General features: G+C 44.7%; 1 protein-coding gene across 1 annotated transcript in view; it reads right to left on the bottom strand.

The window, feature by feature from the left end:
* Window positions 1-9,980, bottom strand: part of RIPOR1 (RHO family interacting cell polarization regulator 1) — a 103,752-nt gene extending 93,772 nt beyond the window's left edge. The window contains exon 1 of the mRNA XM_081202393.1: window positions 9,839-9,980. The gene's annotated coding sequence lies outside the window, so the exon portion shown is untranslated. The remainder of the gene's footprint in view (window positions 1-9,838) is intronic.
* Between the last annotated feature and the right edge of the window lie 6,822 nt (window positions 9,981-16,802).

Raw genomic sequence — 16,802 nt, forward strand, 5'->3', positions numbered from 1 at the left:
GGGCGCACAACCCTAGAGTCGGACACGACTGGCCCGTACAGGCAGGGGTACCTTTACCTTTACCTTTATACAGTTAATAATGCCCATTGCTTTCAGTGGGTCTACTCCAAGTATGACTAAGGTTGGATACAACCCAAAGAGACTGAGGCTGCGTACATATTACCATTTACTCTGGCTCTGGTCACTCCCACTGCTTGTGTCTGAAACCAAGTACTGTACGCATGATGTTAGCCATAATCCACATGTATGAAGTAGTTTGAGAAATACTCTCTTTGAATGTATTTCCCCCTCAAACCAGTTTCCATCTGATTTGGAAATGCAAGAAACAAATAAGTTGAGGTGCATACTATTCAGACATCTGTGGTTCATGCGCAGGTGAAAGTGCATGCACAGATGACAGCTGCCTTGAATAGGAGTATTGGTTTTTTGTTTTGCAGGCACAGGGAAACAAAACAGGTAATGTGCATCGGATGACGACACCCCTACTCTTAAGATGCATCTACAACTCCTCAGATTCCTCTATCTACATTGTGAGAATGAGCTGATCTTCGTGAATAACAGGAAGCAAGGACCCCATTGTTTCTCTGCAACATTGTATGTTTGCTTTCATACATCCAAAGCTGACCACAGTTAGACACATGATACAGTATTAGATTAAATGCTCCTTGGTCCGGTGCTACCAGGCTTTTTCTATGTTTGAAACAAAAATAAAAGTTGGAGAAAACCAAAAGCCCTTTTAGTTTAACTCTGTAGAACAGAGTTAGTCAAAACAGTACTCTCCAAATTTCTGGACTACAACTCCCACCAGCCTCAGGGAGCAGAACCAATGATAGAGAATGATGGGAGCTGTAGTCGAAAACATCTGGAAGGCACCACATTGCCTATCCCTGCTCTAGAACATAAGAAACTGCCTTATACATCAGTCAAGATCAGCATCATCTGCACTTACTATCTGCAGCTCTCTGGGGTCTCAGACAAAATTATTTCCTATATGTCACTCGAGATTACAGAGAATAAACTTGGGACCTTCTGTAGGCAAAGCATGTGCTCTACCACAGAGCTACACCCCTTTCTTATAACTATGGCAGAAACAGTGAGCAGTCCACCAGCTCTACAAAAAAGAATTCAAAACATAATGTTCCATCACAAGCAGAGAACAGACTAGCCGTGACAGAAAGATACACATGCAGCAAATAGTTCAAGGTATCTCATGTGAGCAAACAAAGCATCATGCTGAAAGGAAGAACAGAAAGAAACAACCAACAGGTCCAAACACTTAAGGAGAGGAAATTATCAGTATGTAGCTCTGAAGTCTTATTGTCAGGCAGAAGTAGTCAGACTCGTGGGGTGGTGGGGAGATAGCCCAGCTTACCACATACCCATTCCCATTAGGTCCCATATTCCAAGAGAAAGAAATCTTTACCAACCCCATAGCTGCATTTGTACCTGGAGGTTGGGGGGGGGGGCTTCCTAGGTCCATATGCCAGTGGTGGGTATGGCCCGAGGCATTCGTGGGTAGAGCAGCTGCAATGACTCTTACCTTTCTATGATAAAATGCTTCCACACACACCTCTCTCTATCCAGGTACGCTTGATGTATTATCACAGGACGCCTTCAGGTAAAAGGACCCAAGGAGGATGCAGAGAAGGGCTAGAAAGGTGTATGGCCTGGGGAGATTTCCAAGACTCTTCCAGGTAGCCTGAGATTCCCCATCCTTGCCCTATGCCTTCCTATTTGCTTCTCCAAAATTCTCCCCCTCCTCCCTCCATACACCCCAGCCTGCTTATAAACCACCTGGAAGAGTCTGGAAGCTCAACTGCAGGCTATTCAAACTGATTGCTAGTCAGGTTACTCACAAGTAAGCAGCTAGCCTAACAGTTTTTAAGTGTTGTTTTAATGGTTGCTATTCTATGCAAAAGCCTTTGACTGTGTCAACCACAGCAAACTATGGCAAGTTCTTAAAGAAATGGGAGTGCCTGATCACCTCATCTGTCTCCTGAGAAATCTCTATGTGGGACAAGAAGCTACAGTTAGAACTGGATATGGAACAACTGATTGGTTCCAAATTGGGAAAGGAGTACGGCAAGGCTGTATATTGTTTCCCTGCTTATTTAACTTATATGCAGAATTCATCATGCGAAAGGCTGGGCTGGATGAATCCGAAGCCGGAATTAAGATTGCCGGAAGAAATATCAACAACCTCAGATATGCAGATGACACAACCTTGATGGCAGAAAGTGAGGAGGAATTAAAGAACCTTTTATTGAGGGTGAAAGAGGAGAGCGCAAAATATGGTCTGAAGCTCAACATCAAAAAAACGAAGATCATGGCCTCTGGTCCCATCACCTCCTGGCAAATAGAAGGGGAAGAAATGGAGGCAGTAAGAGATTTTACTTTCTTGGGCTCCATGATCACTGCAGATGGTGACAGCAGTCACGAAATTAAAAGACGTCTGCTTCTTGGGAGAAAAGCAATGACCAAACCTAGACAGCATCTTAAAAAGTAGAAACATCACCTTGCCAACAAAGGTCCGTATAGTAAAATCTATGGTTTTCCCAGTAGTGATGTATGGAAGTGAGAGCTGGACCATAAAGAAGGCTGATGGCCAAATAATTGATGCTTTTGAATTATGGTGCTGGAGGAGACTCTTGAAAGTCCCATGGACTGCAAGAAGATCAAACCTCTCCATTCTTAAGGAAATCAGCCCTGAGTGCTCACTGGAAGGACAGATCGTGAAGCTGAGGCTCCAATACTTTGGCCACCTCATGAGAAGAGAAGACTCCCTGGAAAAGACCCTGATGTTGGGAAAGATGGAGGGCACAAGGTGAAGGGGACGACAGAGGATGAGATGGTTGGATGGTGTTCTTGAAGCTACCAGCATGAGTTTGATCAAACTGCGGGAGGCAGTGGAGGACAGAAGTGCCTGGCGTGCTCTGGTCCATGGGGTCACGAAGAGTCGGACATGACTAAACGACCAAACAACAACAACATTCTTGTGCTTCTCTAGACACAGATGATTATGAAGACTATGAAGAAGAAATAAACATAACAAACCCATCCAAGCTAAGAATAAAATTGCTTCCTTACTCCAAAATATATGTATCTCCCCAAACACGTTTTATTTATGTATTTAGTCCATTTCAATTCAATGCCAACCTACATCCTTAGATTCCTGTCAGTTTACAAACTGCCATTTTATTGCCAGTTTACAGTGCCACATTCACATGCAAGAGGAAAGGAACTCCATAGCTAAATTCCCACTGGAGAAAAAGCCCTATTCAAGGTCACCACCACACACTGAGCAACAGTAAATAATAATAATAATAATAATAATAATAATAATAATAATAATAATAATAATAATAATAATAATTTATTATTTATACCCCGCCCATCTGGCTGAGTTTCCCCAGCCACTCTGTGCGACTCCCAATCAAGTGTTTAAAATAGTACAGCGTTACATATTAAAAACTTCCCTGAACAGGGCTGCCTTAAGATGTCTTCTGAATGTCAGGTAATTGTTTATCTCTTTGACATCTGATGGGAGGGCGTTCCACAGGGCGAGCGCCACTACCGAGAAGGCCCTCTGTCTGGTTCCCTGTAGCCTCACGTCTCGCAATGAGGGAACCGCCAGAAGGCCCTCGGCGCTGGATCTCAGTGTCCGGGCTGAACGATGGGGGTGGAGATGCTCCTTCAGGTATACAGGACCGACGCCTTTTAGGGCTTTAAAGGTCAGCACCAACACTTTGAATCGTGCTCGGAAACGTACTGGGAGCCAATGCAGATCTCTCAGAACCGGCCACTCCCAGTCACCAGTCTAGCTGTCGCATTCTGGATTAATTGCAGTTTCCGGGTCACCTTCAAAGGTAGCCCCACGTAGAGCACGTTGCAGTAGTCCAAGCATGAGATAACTAGAGCATGCACCACTCTGGCAAGACAGTTCACGGGCAGGTAGGGTCTTAGCCTGCGTACCAGGTGGAGCTGGTAGACAGCTGCCCTGGACACAGAGTTAACCTGCGCCTCCATGGACAGCTGTGAGTCCAAAATGACTCCCAGGCTGCGCACCTGGTCCTTCAGGGGCACAGTTACCCCATTCAAGACCAGGGAATCCCCCACACCCACCCACTCCCTGTCCCCCCAAAACAGTACTTCTGTCTTGTCAGGATTCAGCCTCAATCTGTTAGCCGCCATCCATCCTCCAACCGCCTCCAGGCACTCACACAGGACCTTCACCGCCTTCACTGGTTCTGATTTAAAGGAGAGGTAGAGCTGGGTGTCATCTGCATACTGATGAACACCTAGTCCAAACCCCCTGATGATCTCTCCCAGTGGCTTCATATAGATATTAAAAAGCATGGGGGAGAGGACGGAACCCTGAGGCACCCCACAAGTGAGAGCCCAGGGGTCTGAACACTCACCCCCCCTTTCTGGACACGGCCCAGGAGAAAGGAGCGGAACCACCGTATAACAGTGCCCCCAGCTCCCAGCCCCTCTAGACGGTCCAGAAGGATGTTATGGTCGATGGTGTCAAAGGCTGCTGAGAGATCCAGCAGAACTAGGAAACAGCTCTCACCTTTGTCCCTAGCCCGCCGGAGATCATCAACCAGCGCGACCAAGGCAGTTTCAGTCCCATGGTGAGGCCTGAATCCCGATTAGAAGGGATCCAAATGGTCCGCTTCCTCCAAGCTTGCTTGGAGTTGTTCAGCAACCACCCGCTCAATCACCTTGCCCAAGAATGGTAGATTTGAGATTGGGCGATAGTTGGCCAAATTGGCAGGGTCTAAAGATGTTTTTTTAAGAAGCGGTTTAATGACCGCCTCTTTCAGCGGGTCTGGGAAGGCTCCCTCACAGAGGGAAGCATTCACCACCCCGCAGAGCCCATCGCCCAGCCCTTCCTGGCTCACTTTTATCAGCCAGGATGGGCAAGGATCAAGGAGACAGGTGGTCGGTTTCACTTGTCCAAGCAGCCTGTCCACATCCTCGGAGGTAACAGATTGGAATTGATCTCATGTAACAGGACCAGACAGAACTCTAGCACTTTCCTGCCCTGGCCCTGCTCCCACGGTGGAGTCTACCTCTTTCTGAATCTGAGCGACTTTATCTGCAAAAAACTTTGCAAAAGCATTGCAGGAGATCTTGGGGTCCCTACCAGGCCCCGGTGGTACAGGTGGTTCCGATAGATTGCGAACCACCTGAAAAAGCCTTGCCTGAAGACCTTGAGGCATGGGCAGGTTGATATAAGAATATACCCATCCCATGTGCTAAAATACTAGATAGCTGCATCTGCCCTGCATATTGTTGGCTATTTTAAGACTTTGTAATTGGCATCAATGGCTGCAAGAAGACAATCTGTTTTCGCCCAAAGATAGCTGGTTGCACTAAGCTAGGCACAGTTTGTTTTTCCAACAGGAGGCAACAGGAAAGTATCCAGGACATGGGGTGGGGTGATGATGGAGCAGGAGCCAAAAAGAGATATTTCGGTTATGGAAATGGGTAAGAACAACATGCAAGCAGGAGGAACTGCCACCTCATTGATCAAATAGGTGGCCAGTATAAAAGGAGTGATTAGTTTCACTGCCTTTTGCTTGTTAACTAGAGCCTTTGCCCTAGACTAGGCATGTCCCAACTTCCAAGAGACTGCGATCTACTCCCACTTAAAAAAAAACTGGCAGTGATCTATCAATTGGATTGACCAAAGTTGTTGAGCTTTTTTGGGGGGGAGTAAGCAGGATCATGCGATCAACCAAGATCGACCAGGGACACCCTGCGATCGACCAGTAGATTGCGACCGATCTGTTGGACATACCTGCTCTAGGCCAAAACCTTGTGGTGTAGACAGAGCTACATTAGTCCCCAGTCTGAGGCTGCACATACACCATCATTACCACAAAGAATCCTGGGAACTGTAGTTTGTGAAGTCTGAGGGGAACTATAGCTCTGATAGTGTGATCTACAGTTCCCAGGATTCTTTGGAAAGAAAGACCCCTAGCTGCCTTTCTATGTAGGAACTATAATACAGGGGAGCAACATCCTGGATTGTGAGGAAGAGAACAGGTTTCTTCTTTTCCCCTTTCCTTCTTCCTGGAAGGAAAGGCTTTTTTAGCTTCATGGCACATATCCTCTAACTTGATCTTCCCTCTGCTCAGTGGCCACGGAATACTAGCTGTCAGTGTAATGGTGGGAAGATGCAGAATGGAGAGGGAAAGGGAGTGGCGTATGCAAAAGACAAGCACTCAGTCCTGCAATGTACATTCCACTTACTATAAGCCATTAGTTGCTTTTGCAGGCCAATTCTCTCCTTTTGTTTTCCCCCACAACCTTCAATTTCATCCTCCCCACTCAACTGACGTGTCAGCATTTGTATGTTTCATTGTAGCTTGGCAGTCCCTTGAGTATGTAAGAAATGCCTACCATACATGTGAGTGGCCCTGTTTTGCTTCAGATTGGTGGGAGTAGACACTTTAGCTCCAGGGTTTGCTATCCTCATCATCTTGCTATTGGTATTTGCTTTCGTCTCCCATTTGCAACTGCTGTTCCTCCTTTTAATTTGGCAGTTGTTTTTTAACCAGCCTGCCTTTATTGTTGTTTCATTAAAAAAAAATTGTGCTGTGTACGTATTTCGTTTCACTTCACATATTTATACATTTTTTGTCAATCTGCTTCATGTTTCATTTGATAAAAGATGGGAAATAAACACGTAGATAGCTAGTTGTTATTAGCTGGGATTTTGCTGTGGGTGGCTCAAGGGGCCTGAGCCCTGGATAGTTTGCAATGAGCCCCAAACTTTGGTAATAGGAGGCTGGGCATACTGCAAAGTGCAGTGCTGGTGAGATCCCAGTCACCAAAGGCATTTATACATGTACATTAGCATATGTCAATTTGTGCCATGGGTCTGTAGCCTAGCTCCTGCTAAGCACTGGCGGAGGAAGAGGAATGCAGGGGAAGTGCACTGTCCCCCGCATCGTGATCCCAGTGGGGTGCCATTGTGGCTGCCCCCCCGCCCGTGCTGGGTGCCATGCCCCCAGGATGCACACCACACCCCGGGATGTGTGCCAGCCCCGCCCCCACCTGCTCTCCGGTGCCGGAGCATGAAGCTCCACCACTGCTGCTAAGTAACTTGCACTGCCCCTGTTATTAATTAATTTATTATCATTTATTTATTGCATTTCTGTATCCCACTTTTCCTCCAAGGAGCTCAAGGAGGCAGACGTGGTTTTCTTCCTCACCTTTTTATCCTGACAACAACCCTGTGAAGAAGGTTAGGCTGGGAGTGAGGGATTGGCCCAATGTCACCCAGTAAGCTTCATGGCTAAGTGGGGATTTGAACCCTGGTCTCCCAGGTCTTAATCCAACACACTAACAGCTACAATGCCTTTCTACATTAAATTAAGATTAATTTGAGTCAGGTCTCATGATATTAGCCAGATGAGTGCCAAGGTTCAGGCTTGTAAGTTGGGGGTTGCCATAGTGTTGTATGTAGCGGCACATGTGCCTACAGAGCACTTCCTGGCTTTCCTCCTCCCTGCTGAAATGAGGCTTGAGGTTGTTGTAGCCTATATAGTAAGTTACAGTGTTCTTGGTTTCCATGTGTGTGTGTGTTTGCAAATTGTGCCCGTGGACCCAATAAGGCTGCTAACCCTCCTCACAAATTAAAAACCAGGCAACTCTGATCATGTGCAATGTTTCTTTTCCCCAGTGCACTTTTTTCAGGGCTTAGATTTCACACAAGAGCACAACCCTGAAAAAAGCACATCTTTGGGGGCCACAATCTCACGTGGGTCACATGACTTGCGCAGAAGGATGTTCCCGGAAGAAACACATCTTGGTTTTTCGCCTCGCATGTTAGAAGGTATGCATTTTGAAGGTCATCCCTGCTCTACACGTTTAGGATTATCATGCAAAAATTGTCATATAATCAAGGCCAGTAGGACCACAAGCATCAATCTTGTTAGAAACTAGTAATTGCTTATTCACTTGGATTTTATTTTTTAACCTAATCCAGTCCCCAGAGCTGCAGGCAGATAACAATATATTAAAAACACACATATAGCACCCTTTTCAATAGGAATGGAAACAGGCCAAACATATTTAGAGTCAATCAAAAGCACAACTGTGCGACATACTTTTGGAGAAGAAGCAATGGCATATCAAGCTGCAATCTGAGAGCATGGTTTTATCTCAATCCTCACAGGATCAATCCCCCTTGGGCAAAATGTACTCTTAAACCAACAGAACAAGTAGCCCATCATATTAGGCTAATGGATTGAGGTTTATTCTGTTTTCATGTTGACATAGGATGTACCACTGCATGAACTCTTAACGCCACCCCCTCCCTGAATGCCTGGCCTGCTATTATTTCTAGTGTGTTTGAAATTATGTGCATGTAGGGAAAGCAAGTGAAGTGGGAATGTCTATCTCACTTTTCCTCTGCGCAGCTGGGCAGTGTAGAGTTAACTTCTGGGAGAGCAAGGAATTTGTTTTTTTGCTGAGGCACTTCCTCTCAGCTAACAATAATAAAAAACCCAGAAGGAGGGATACACGTGGGATCTGTGCAGCAGATAGAGGCCGGGTGACCCAGTCCAGGCCAAGAGGAAGCCTCCTGCATTATCTGCTGTTCCCATTTGGTCTCCTTGGCAAACTCTCAATTTGCAGTGACTGCAGAAATCAAGATGTGCTTCCTTCCAAACAAGGCCAACACTCCCCAAGGCTTGTATCTGCCATGGCAACCACACACCCCCCCCCCGACACACACACACTCAATATACACATAACACATGCAATGCTATACTGGAGGCCAGATGGACACAAGTTCACACACGCTTGCATTCAATTCACAGAAAATCCGTTTCTAAAGTGATACTCATCCCTGCAACTGGGGTGGTCCAGACAACAGAACTTGACCGGATGGAGCAGGGTTCAAGAGCCCCGTGTGTTCATGCCCAGGAGCAACCTTGGCAGTCAGGTGTTCTCTCATATGTCCTAACATTTGGCAAAGGAAAAAATGGGCACTGGTTTTATGTAATTAGGGAAGGCCAGCATGGGTTCTTACATGAAGGATAGTCAGAAGGTTCAGGTGAAGCTCCAAAATAAAACAGCAGAAAATAATTTTGAGGTGCTGAATTTGGTGTCTTTTCCAGGGGAAAAAATGTTTGTTGCAGTTCATGGATTTGTGATGTAATTAACAAACCAGTCTATAGGTCTGCTGTCATGACCCACCAAAGCATTATTAAACATATTCACAGGAATACATATTTTTACACAACCCATAATATTAAACTCCCCACATCAATTAGTTTCTTTTGACAAAGACAATACATCCCACTTCCCCAAATGCCACAATGATCAGAATTCCTCACAAATTGGTACACACTGGGAAAGTTGTGAAGTCAAGCTCCCAAACGTCAAACAGCAAGATAACCACAACGGTTATGAGAGAGATATATGCCACAGTGAAAATCAAAAAGTAAAAAATATACACCAACCACCTGTACAGATGAGGAAAAACAAATAAGTCCTTTTTGTACTTTAAGGAAAAATAAACTATATCCTTTCAATAAACATCACTCTCATATATGTACATGAAGAAAATACCCCTCAGATAGCAACATTATGAACCCCAAACTATGGTGTTAGATTTAGGATGGGTTCAAAAATCTGTTCCACAATTGTTCCAGAGCAATTCTGTTGTACTTCACACTGTGCTCTTTAAGCTTCACTCCTATGGATACCGAGATGAAGATCCATTTCGGTGGCCCATGCCCCTGTGGTATAGGACCTATTCTTTAGCATTAGTGAGGTTTAATGACTGAGGGTTGGCACCTTCAAATCACATACTCACCAATCCCAGAGGTTCAACCCAGAGGCTAGAAATCTAGTTTAATCCTGAGTTCAGTCAGACCTTGATCAGCTGCCTTGTCTGGCCATCCGGAGCTCTTCCCTGGGCTGGGTGTGTTAGCTAAGAATTCCCTTCCCCTGATTAAACTGGGCAGGCTCAAAGAGTTTCCTTGCTTTCTGCATACTTATGACCTGCCTCTCACTTGATGCTCCACCTCCCACATAGCGGCTTCGGCTTTGACCCTGTTAATATCAAAGGGACATTTCCTGTCAGGACTGCGTAGAGTATGCCACATTTTTAAAAATCCTTTTTTGTTCTCCCACACAAGCACATGTCCACTCCTAATACTTTGTTTCAGATTGCCCACTGCAAAGCACATCACACGTACAGGAGCACCCATCAAGCCATAGTTTGTATGCCAGTGGCATACAAGTGAAATTTGTTACACGTAAAGGCAATGAAACATTGATAAGGAAAAATAAGAATTGCAGAGTGGATGTGATATGCCTTCTCCTGGAGTCACTTGAAGGACATAACCTCCAAGCTGTGTTGGGAGAGAGCTGGTTCATCAAGGAGCCACAATATAGTTGGCTGTGGCAGCCATGTTTGCTGTTCACATGTTCTGTACTCTCTCCTTCCTGCCACCATGGTCAGGGGCGGAGCAAGGTGGGTGCAGTGGATGTGGTTTGCCCTAGGTGTCACCTCTGAGAGGAGGTGACAAAATGCTGTACAGCACTCAACATCTGTGAGAGACGCTGTGGCTTTGGCGCACGCAGGCCTCTGGCTCCCCCCCAAAATATGAAATAAAGTCAAACCATTTTTGCAGGCAAAAAACAAAAATCAATGTGGGAAGGGGTGAGGTGACAAGAAATTTTCCGCACCAGGTACCACCTGACCTTGCTACACCACTGACCACAGTTACATCCTTGCTCACTGGTATGTGGCTGGGAGAATACTGCCTGAAGTGATTGGACACAAGGAGGAAAGGCAAGGATAAAGACTCGGCTCATGCCACCTCAGTGCCTTTTTTGATCTGACAATTAAAACTGCCTCATCTCTCTCTCTCTCCCCCCCCTCCACACACACACACACACACACACACACACACACACACACTTATATGTACATGTACATACAGGCACATTTTAAAACAAAGTTAGCTTGGTCCAAATGTTGCAGTAAAGACACAGGCCCAGGTCAGAGCTTTGTGAGTGTCATCTGAGGGAACTGAAAGAAGGGAGGCTGTTATGTACTGAAGTTCTCACCCTGGGCCAGCAGGGGGATACTGTAGATAGTTCAGGTCCCCATATGCAAATAAGGGATCGAAAGTGACGTTCAGTGATTGGATAGTTACAGAAAAGGGTTACTGTTGCGTTCTAGTGGAGCTCTATATAAGCAGGTTGGCTGAACCCTTCAGTTCAGTTCAGTTCTGGCCTGTGAATAAACAAGAGCTGTTTGAAGAATCGCTGCGTCGTCTGATATGTTCACCCACAACTTAACAGAGGCAAGGATCAAAAGACAACATGGCTGCTGTGCCACTTCTGGTAGCAGAAAAATGGCCTCCTTGTCTGGTCCAGCAGAACAGCGTTGTTGTTGTTGTTGTTGTTGTTGTTGTTGTTGTTGTTGTTGTTGTTGTTGTTGTTGTTGCTGCTGCTGCTGCTGTTGCTGCTGCTGCTGCTGCTGCTGCTGTTATTCCTATATTAGAAATATAGATGAAGAGGGGCTGTTAATCCTTTAAAAGGCTGTATAGTATTATAGTACCCAAAAGGAAATAAATAGTCAAGAGATGCCAGGGCATAGGAAAAGACTAGTAATTTCAGGTTTTCCCAGGGCAAGGGACATCTCTGCTCCCATTAACTTATCTGATACAGTCTCAAATGCAATAGCATAAGAACTATTGTTACAATGGTGTCATCAGGGCAAAAATCTTGGAGGCAGAAGTTGAGCTCTTCGCTCAGAAAAATTAGGCCCTCAAACACAGCAGGGCTTCATTTTGAAATGAAGTAACACACATTACCATCTAAAGAAGAGCCCTCTCCCCAAGACAAACCAGTTTCCAAAATTGCCTAACAGCCCCACTAGTTATCCACTGAGATGTGTGTTCATGTTTTCCTAAGTTTTGAAGGTGGTGGGAAGCCCCTTTCTCTGTTCTAAAAACAATACTGTAGTGTCATTTCCCTCCCATGTCCTCTCAGGATACAGTAATGTCAGCTGGGCCTAACTGTGAACAGCAAGTGGGGGTGGAAAGTCCTCAGTCAGAAAGCTAAGTTATTGCAAGAGAAAGAGAAATGCCAGTGTACAGCATCAGACATGTGTAAGAAGAATTTGTTCTCAACATGCAGACAGTGTAAAAAGTGAGTCTCAAAACAGCCATTGGAATACAATATTGCCCCATCCATGCTAGAAATGATCAACGGCCAGCATACCTTTCCAACATATTAGTTCTCCCTCCTTTATTTATATCAGGGATGGGAAGCATGTGTCCCTCCAGTCAGACCTATGCAAAGCTTGTGTAAGGTCCGTGGAAGGACTCTTGTTAGAATAAAGTTATAAACTCAAACAAAAAAGCAGCTAGTCCCTGGCAGGGAGCCCCAACCAGCTTAGTCCTCCAAGGGCCAGGGCAAGTGTACCCAGCTGCCGCTGCACCCTCTCCACAAGCCTGCCTCCAGTTATTGATGGATCTCCTCGGACCCAGCCAGTAAAGCCAGTACTTGTAGTCTGGGATACAGCTGGGTGGCGGTAAGGTTGGAGCTGTACAGATGCGCTGGTGGAGTCAATATGGTGCTCCCACCAATGAACCTGTGGTGTCTTGTCCTCACCGCCACCTTAATCTGGTAAATGGCAGTGATACCTCTATCTGGACCACAGCAACGTGCCACCCCACTTCACCAACCACTCCTAGTTGTAGTCCAGCAACATATAGAGGGTCACATGTTTCCCATCCCTGAATAGGGGCTCTGTTAATGGAAGGGAGGCACCAAGATCCGTAGCCGTATCTCTCATCTAACAAAACAGAATATGGTACTGTGTACTGTGTCTCTCTCTTTCTGCATACGATGCATACTACAAATCTTTACTTGAATTAGATGGGGAGAAATGAGTAGGGGATTTTGTACTCCATATCTTGTTTCCAAAGTATCACAAGGAAAGTGGTGCAAGGAGAGCAGATACAGCTGTTGGAGAGAGTAAGCCAAAAGTATGTAGCAAGACGTTTACCCACTTACCAGGAAATATGCATCACTGAACTCTAGCATGTACGGGATTGCATTGGTAGACCTGGATGGCCTTTGAAACAGCTGCCAATAATACAACATACAGAGTTTTTAGTGTAGCATAGTGATGAAGAAGTGTAAACTGGCACCCTCCAGTGCAGATGCCTCTGGACCCCATCTCTAGTATGTGGATAACACTTTGCAAGATTGCGGATAATATTTTGCTTGCCTGCTTTGCAGGCTTGTTGCAATCAGAGCCGGGATCAGAACAGCTGCCAAGGCCGACTGGTGATGCCTGCCTTGAGCCTTCCTTAAAAAAGAAGAACTAGGCAGCTGGATAGCCACTTCTTAATTTCCTACAATGTCAGTGACCTGGCATCACTCAGGCATTATGGGAAATTAGGATGGCTAGAGCCAGCCAGCCAGCAGTGTTCATAGTGCTGTCACCATAGCAGGGACCATTGACATAAGAAAACACTCACCAGAGGACATTTTGCCACTGGCCATGTTGGCTTGGACTGACTGCAGTTATAGTCTAACAACAACCGGAAGGTCAGAGGTTCCCCATCCATACTTTACAATACCCCAAGATGCCTCTGCTGTTTTTGCTATAACAGATTAGCAACATATGAGTAATTTCTTTTGAAATTACTACAGCTTGGAAATAACACACTCCCACTTTTGACCCAGCTGAGTCAAAAGTCCCTTTAGCAAACAGACACAGTCCCATTAGCAGACAGACAGAAAACACTACCTGGCAAAATTTCTACATCAGAATTTCCAGTCGCCTCCCCAATTCATTGAAGTGCATTATATTTTGGGGATTTAAGGTGATATTGATACCACCATGTGGTAAATGTGTATATTGCAGTTTAAAACTTTATGCAAGTTTTCAGCAGAGACTGAAGCCTTGATGTAAGTCACTATCTATTTCTCTGGTCTCCATGTTGCCCAGATGTCATTAAAACACTGTCCTTAGTGAAAAGCTAGCAGAGAGAAAACTAGGCCCAGGAACAGGACTGGTGACCAGATAGATCATTTTATTTAGTATTTATTTCACAGATTTATAAACCACTTCAAAGTCGTAGAATTATAGTTGGAAGGGACCCTGAGGGCCATCTAGTCCAACCCCCTGCAGTGCAGGAATCTCAGCAAAAGCATCCATGACAGGTGGCCATCCAACCTCTGCATAAACCTCCAAGGAAGGAGAGTCCACAACCACCTGAGGGACTCCATTCCACTGTCAAAACAGCTCTTAGTTTCAGAAAGTTCTTCCTGATGTTTAGTCAGAATTTTCTTCCGTGCAACTTGAACCCAATGGCCTACCCCCCAGAGCAGGAGAACTCAAGCTTGCTCCATCTTCCATGCGACAGCCCTTTAGATATTTGAAGATGGCTCCTATACATAATAATGGCTTACACCATTGCCAGACTTCAACAATATCTTAAAAGACATTCTAGTCTGTGTTCTGCTCATTTTAATGGGCTGCACTTTTTGCAGCTGCTTTTAAATTTCTTGTGAAGTTGATGGGGTATTTTATTGGTGTAAATCAAGAATGGGAAACTTCCAAGTCTCTGGGCCAAATGCAGCCCTCCAGGCCCTTCTGGCCCTCAGGAATCTCCCTAGTCACATCCCTCAGGAGCCCTGCTTTGCAATGTCCTTAACTGTTTTTGCCTGGCTAGAATCCTGCCCTTCATCTGATAGTGCTTCTTGCTTGCCTCTATGGAGGGTAGAGAGGGGTGTGTGAGTGTGCACATAGAAACCTTTGCTTCTGGTCTCACCCACCACTGGCATGTGTCCCACAGAACACAAGGCAGCCCTCAGGGTGATAATGGTTCTCCATCACCATCTTGTGAGGGTACTGCACCCTGAATGGCAGGCTAGAAATCCTTTACATAAATGAACAGTTTGTTCTAGCGTATTTCACTTCTGCCAACTGGCTTTCAAATAGCTGTGGAATTAAACCATTATGTTTGAAAGCGAGCTGGGAGTTAGCCAGTGTGGAAAAGTAAAGGACTCTAGTGCTGAAGTTGCAACTAGAGTAAACTATTGCATTTTTACAGCATTGGTGCAAACGTACTCCCAGATGCGTAAGTGAAAGGTATTCTCACTGTGAGAATACCCACTGTTACTGCGGTTTAGTACCTTAACTGAGTAAGCAATTGAGATGCAAAAGAGGTAGGGAACTGGAGATTTTGAGCATCCAGGTCACCAGTTTTTTCCATCCCTTCCTTAAAACATTGTTGGCTCTTGTAACAGAGGATCTGGGAACAAATAGCTGGACCGATGAGAGAGCAACTGCCAAATCCCACCAGAATATTGAAAACAAGTGTTTAATGGGCCTCCGGAGCTTAGATTAGGAATACTTTACTGCTGCATCCATTATTTCTTTTACATTTTTACATTTTCCATTTTCCACATCTTTTATATTTTCCTCTAAAATAATCCAACACAAATAACAATAACAAGATATTAAAATATTAACACAATTAAATATTAACGTAATTAAACACAACATAATAGCAATAATGCAACAGGGTGCTATTGGGATAAAATACCAAAGATACAGGCTCCTAAAACAGTAAAAGCATATTTAAAAATTTTTAAATTAATATTTCATTAATAATTAGGTCAGTGATACAGAGGAGGGAGAAATTACATACAGGTTTTTTTAAGCCTAGTCTATCAAATTCTCACTTTCTGAAACAATATAACAACTGAAACATGGCCATTTTTCAAAATTTAATCTCATCTGAATATTGAAATGCAGTTCTACAACCAATGCTTATATATGCAGACAACAACAACAACAACAACAATTTATTATTTATACCCCGCCCATCTGGCTGAGTTTCCCCAGCCACTCTGGGCGGCTCCCAATCAAGTGTTAAAAACAGTACAGCGTTACATATTAAAAACTTCCCTGAACAGGGCTTCCCTGAACATGAAGTGGAAATGAATATGCAAGTGGAAATGAATATACAAGTGAAAATAGCATACTAAAATGCATTATTTCAGGAGAAACTGCATACAAAATTAGACTTCTTTGCACCAAAAGAGTTGAAGAATTTCTATTAGGATTTCTTGGGGGGGGCAGGGAATTACTAAAGGCTGCAGAATTGTGGGGAGATAATTTAAAGACTGGAAGAATGAGAAACTAGGATAACTGAAACTGACAAATCTTTCCACCCCAAGTGAGGGAAAGCTTTCATAATTACTTTATCACTACATAGCAGCAACTTGTCTACAAAGAAAAACAAACATTTCATTACAGAGGAAGGTATATTAATACAGTGAGAAATGGCACCCACCTAAAAGTGATTTTGGCACTCAAGCATTGCTGCCTTTTCAGAATTTCTTGGGCATTTTGAGCATCTGCCTTGGTAACTAAGTGTAACATTGTCCAAATCTCAGCCTGTTACTGATCTATTGAAAGACCTTCACAAGGAAGTTAGTTTCCCTTCCAGTCAACAAAAGGACTGCTGTGTTCATCACCAGGATTGAAAAGCACATGGAGAATCCCTCACATGTTCTCCTCTACAGTCAGGTCAGTCTGCAAGTGATGAGCAAAAGCAGGGTGAGAGGCACAGGCAATGGCACTTCTCTCTGGGTGGTTTTTCTGTTCTCTCATTATTTTGATTTATAGCCTTCAATTTGTTTATAGCCTTCAATCAATCTGGTTCTATTAGGCCTTATAAGACCATAGCCAGAAGGCAGCCCTGCTTGGCTGAGGGTCCGTTCCCTTTCCCCCCTAG

The sequence above is a fragment of the Podarcis bocagei genome, assembly GCF_964188305.1.
Source record: "Podarcis bocagei genome assembly, chromosome: 7".
Taxonomy (NCBI): domain Eukaryota; kingdom Metazoa; phylum Chordata; class Lepidosauria; order Squamata; family Lacertidae; genus Podarcis; species Podarcis bocagei.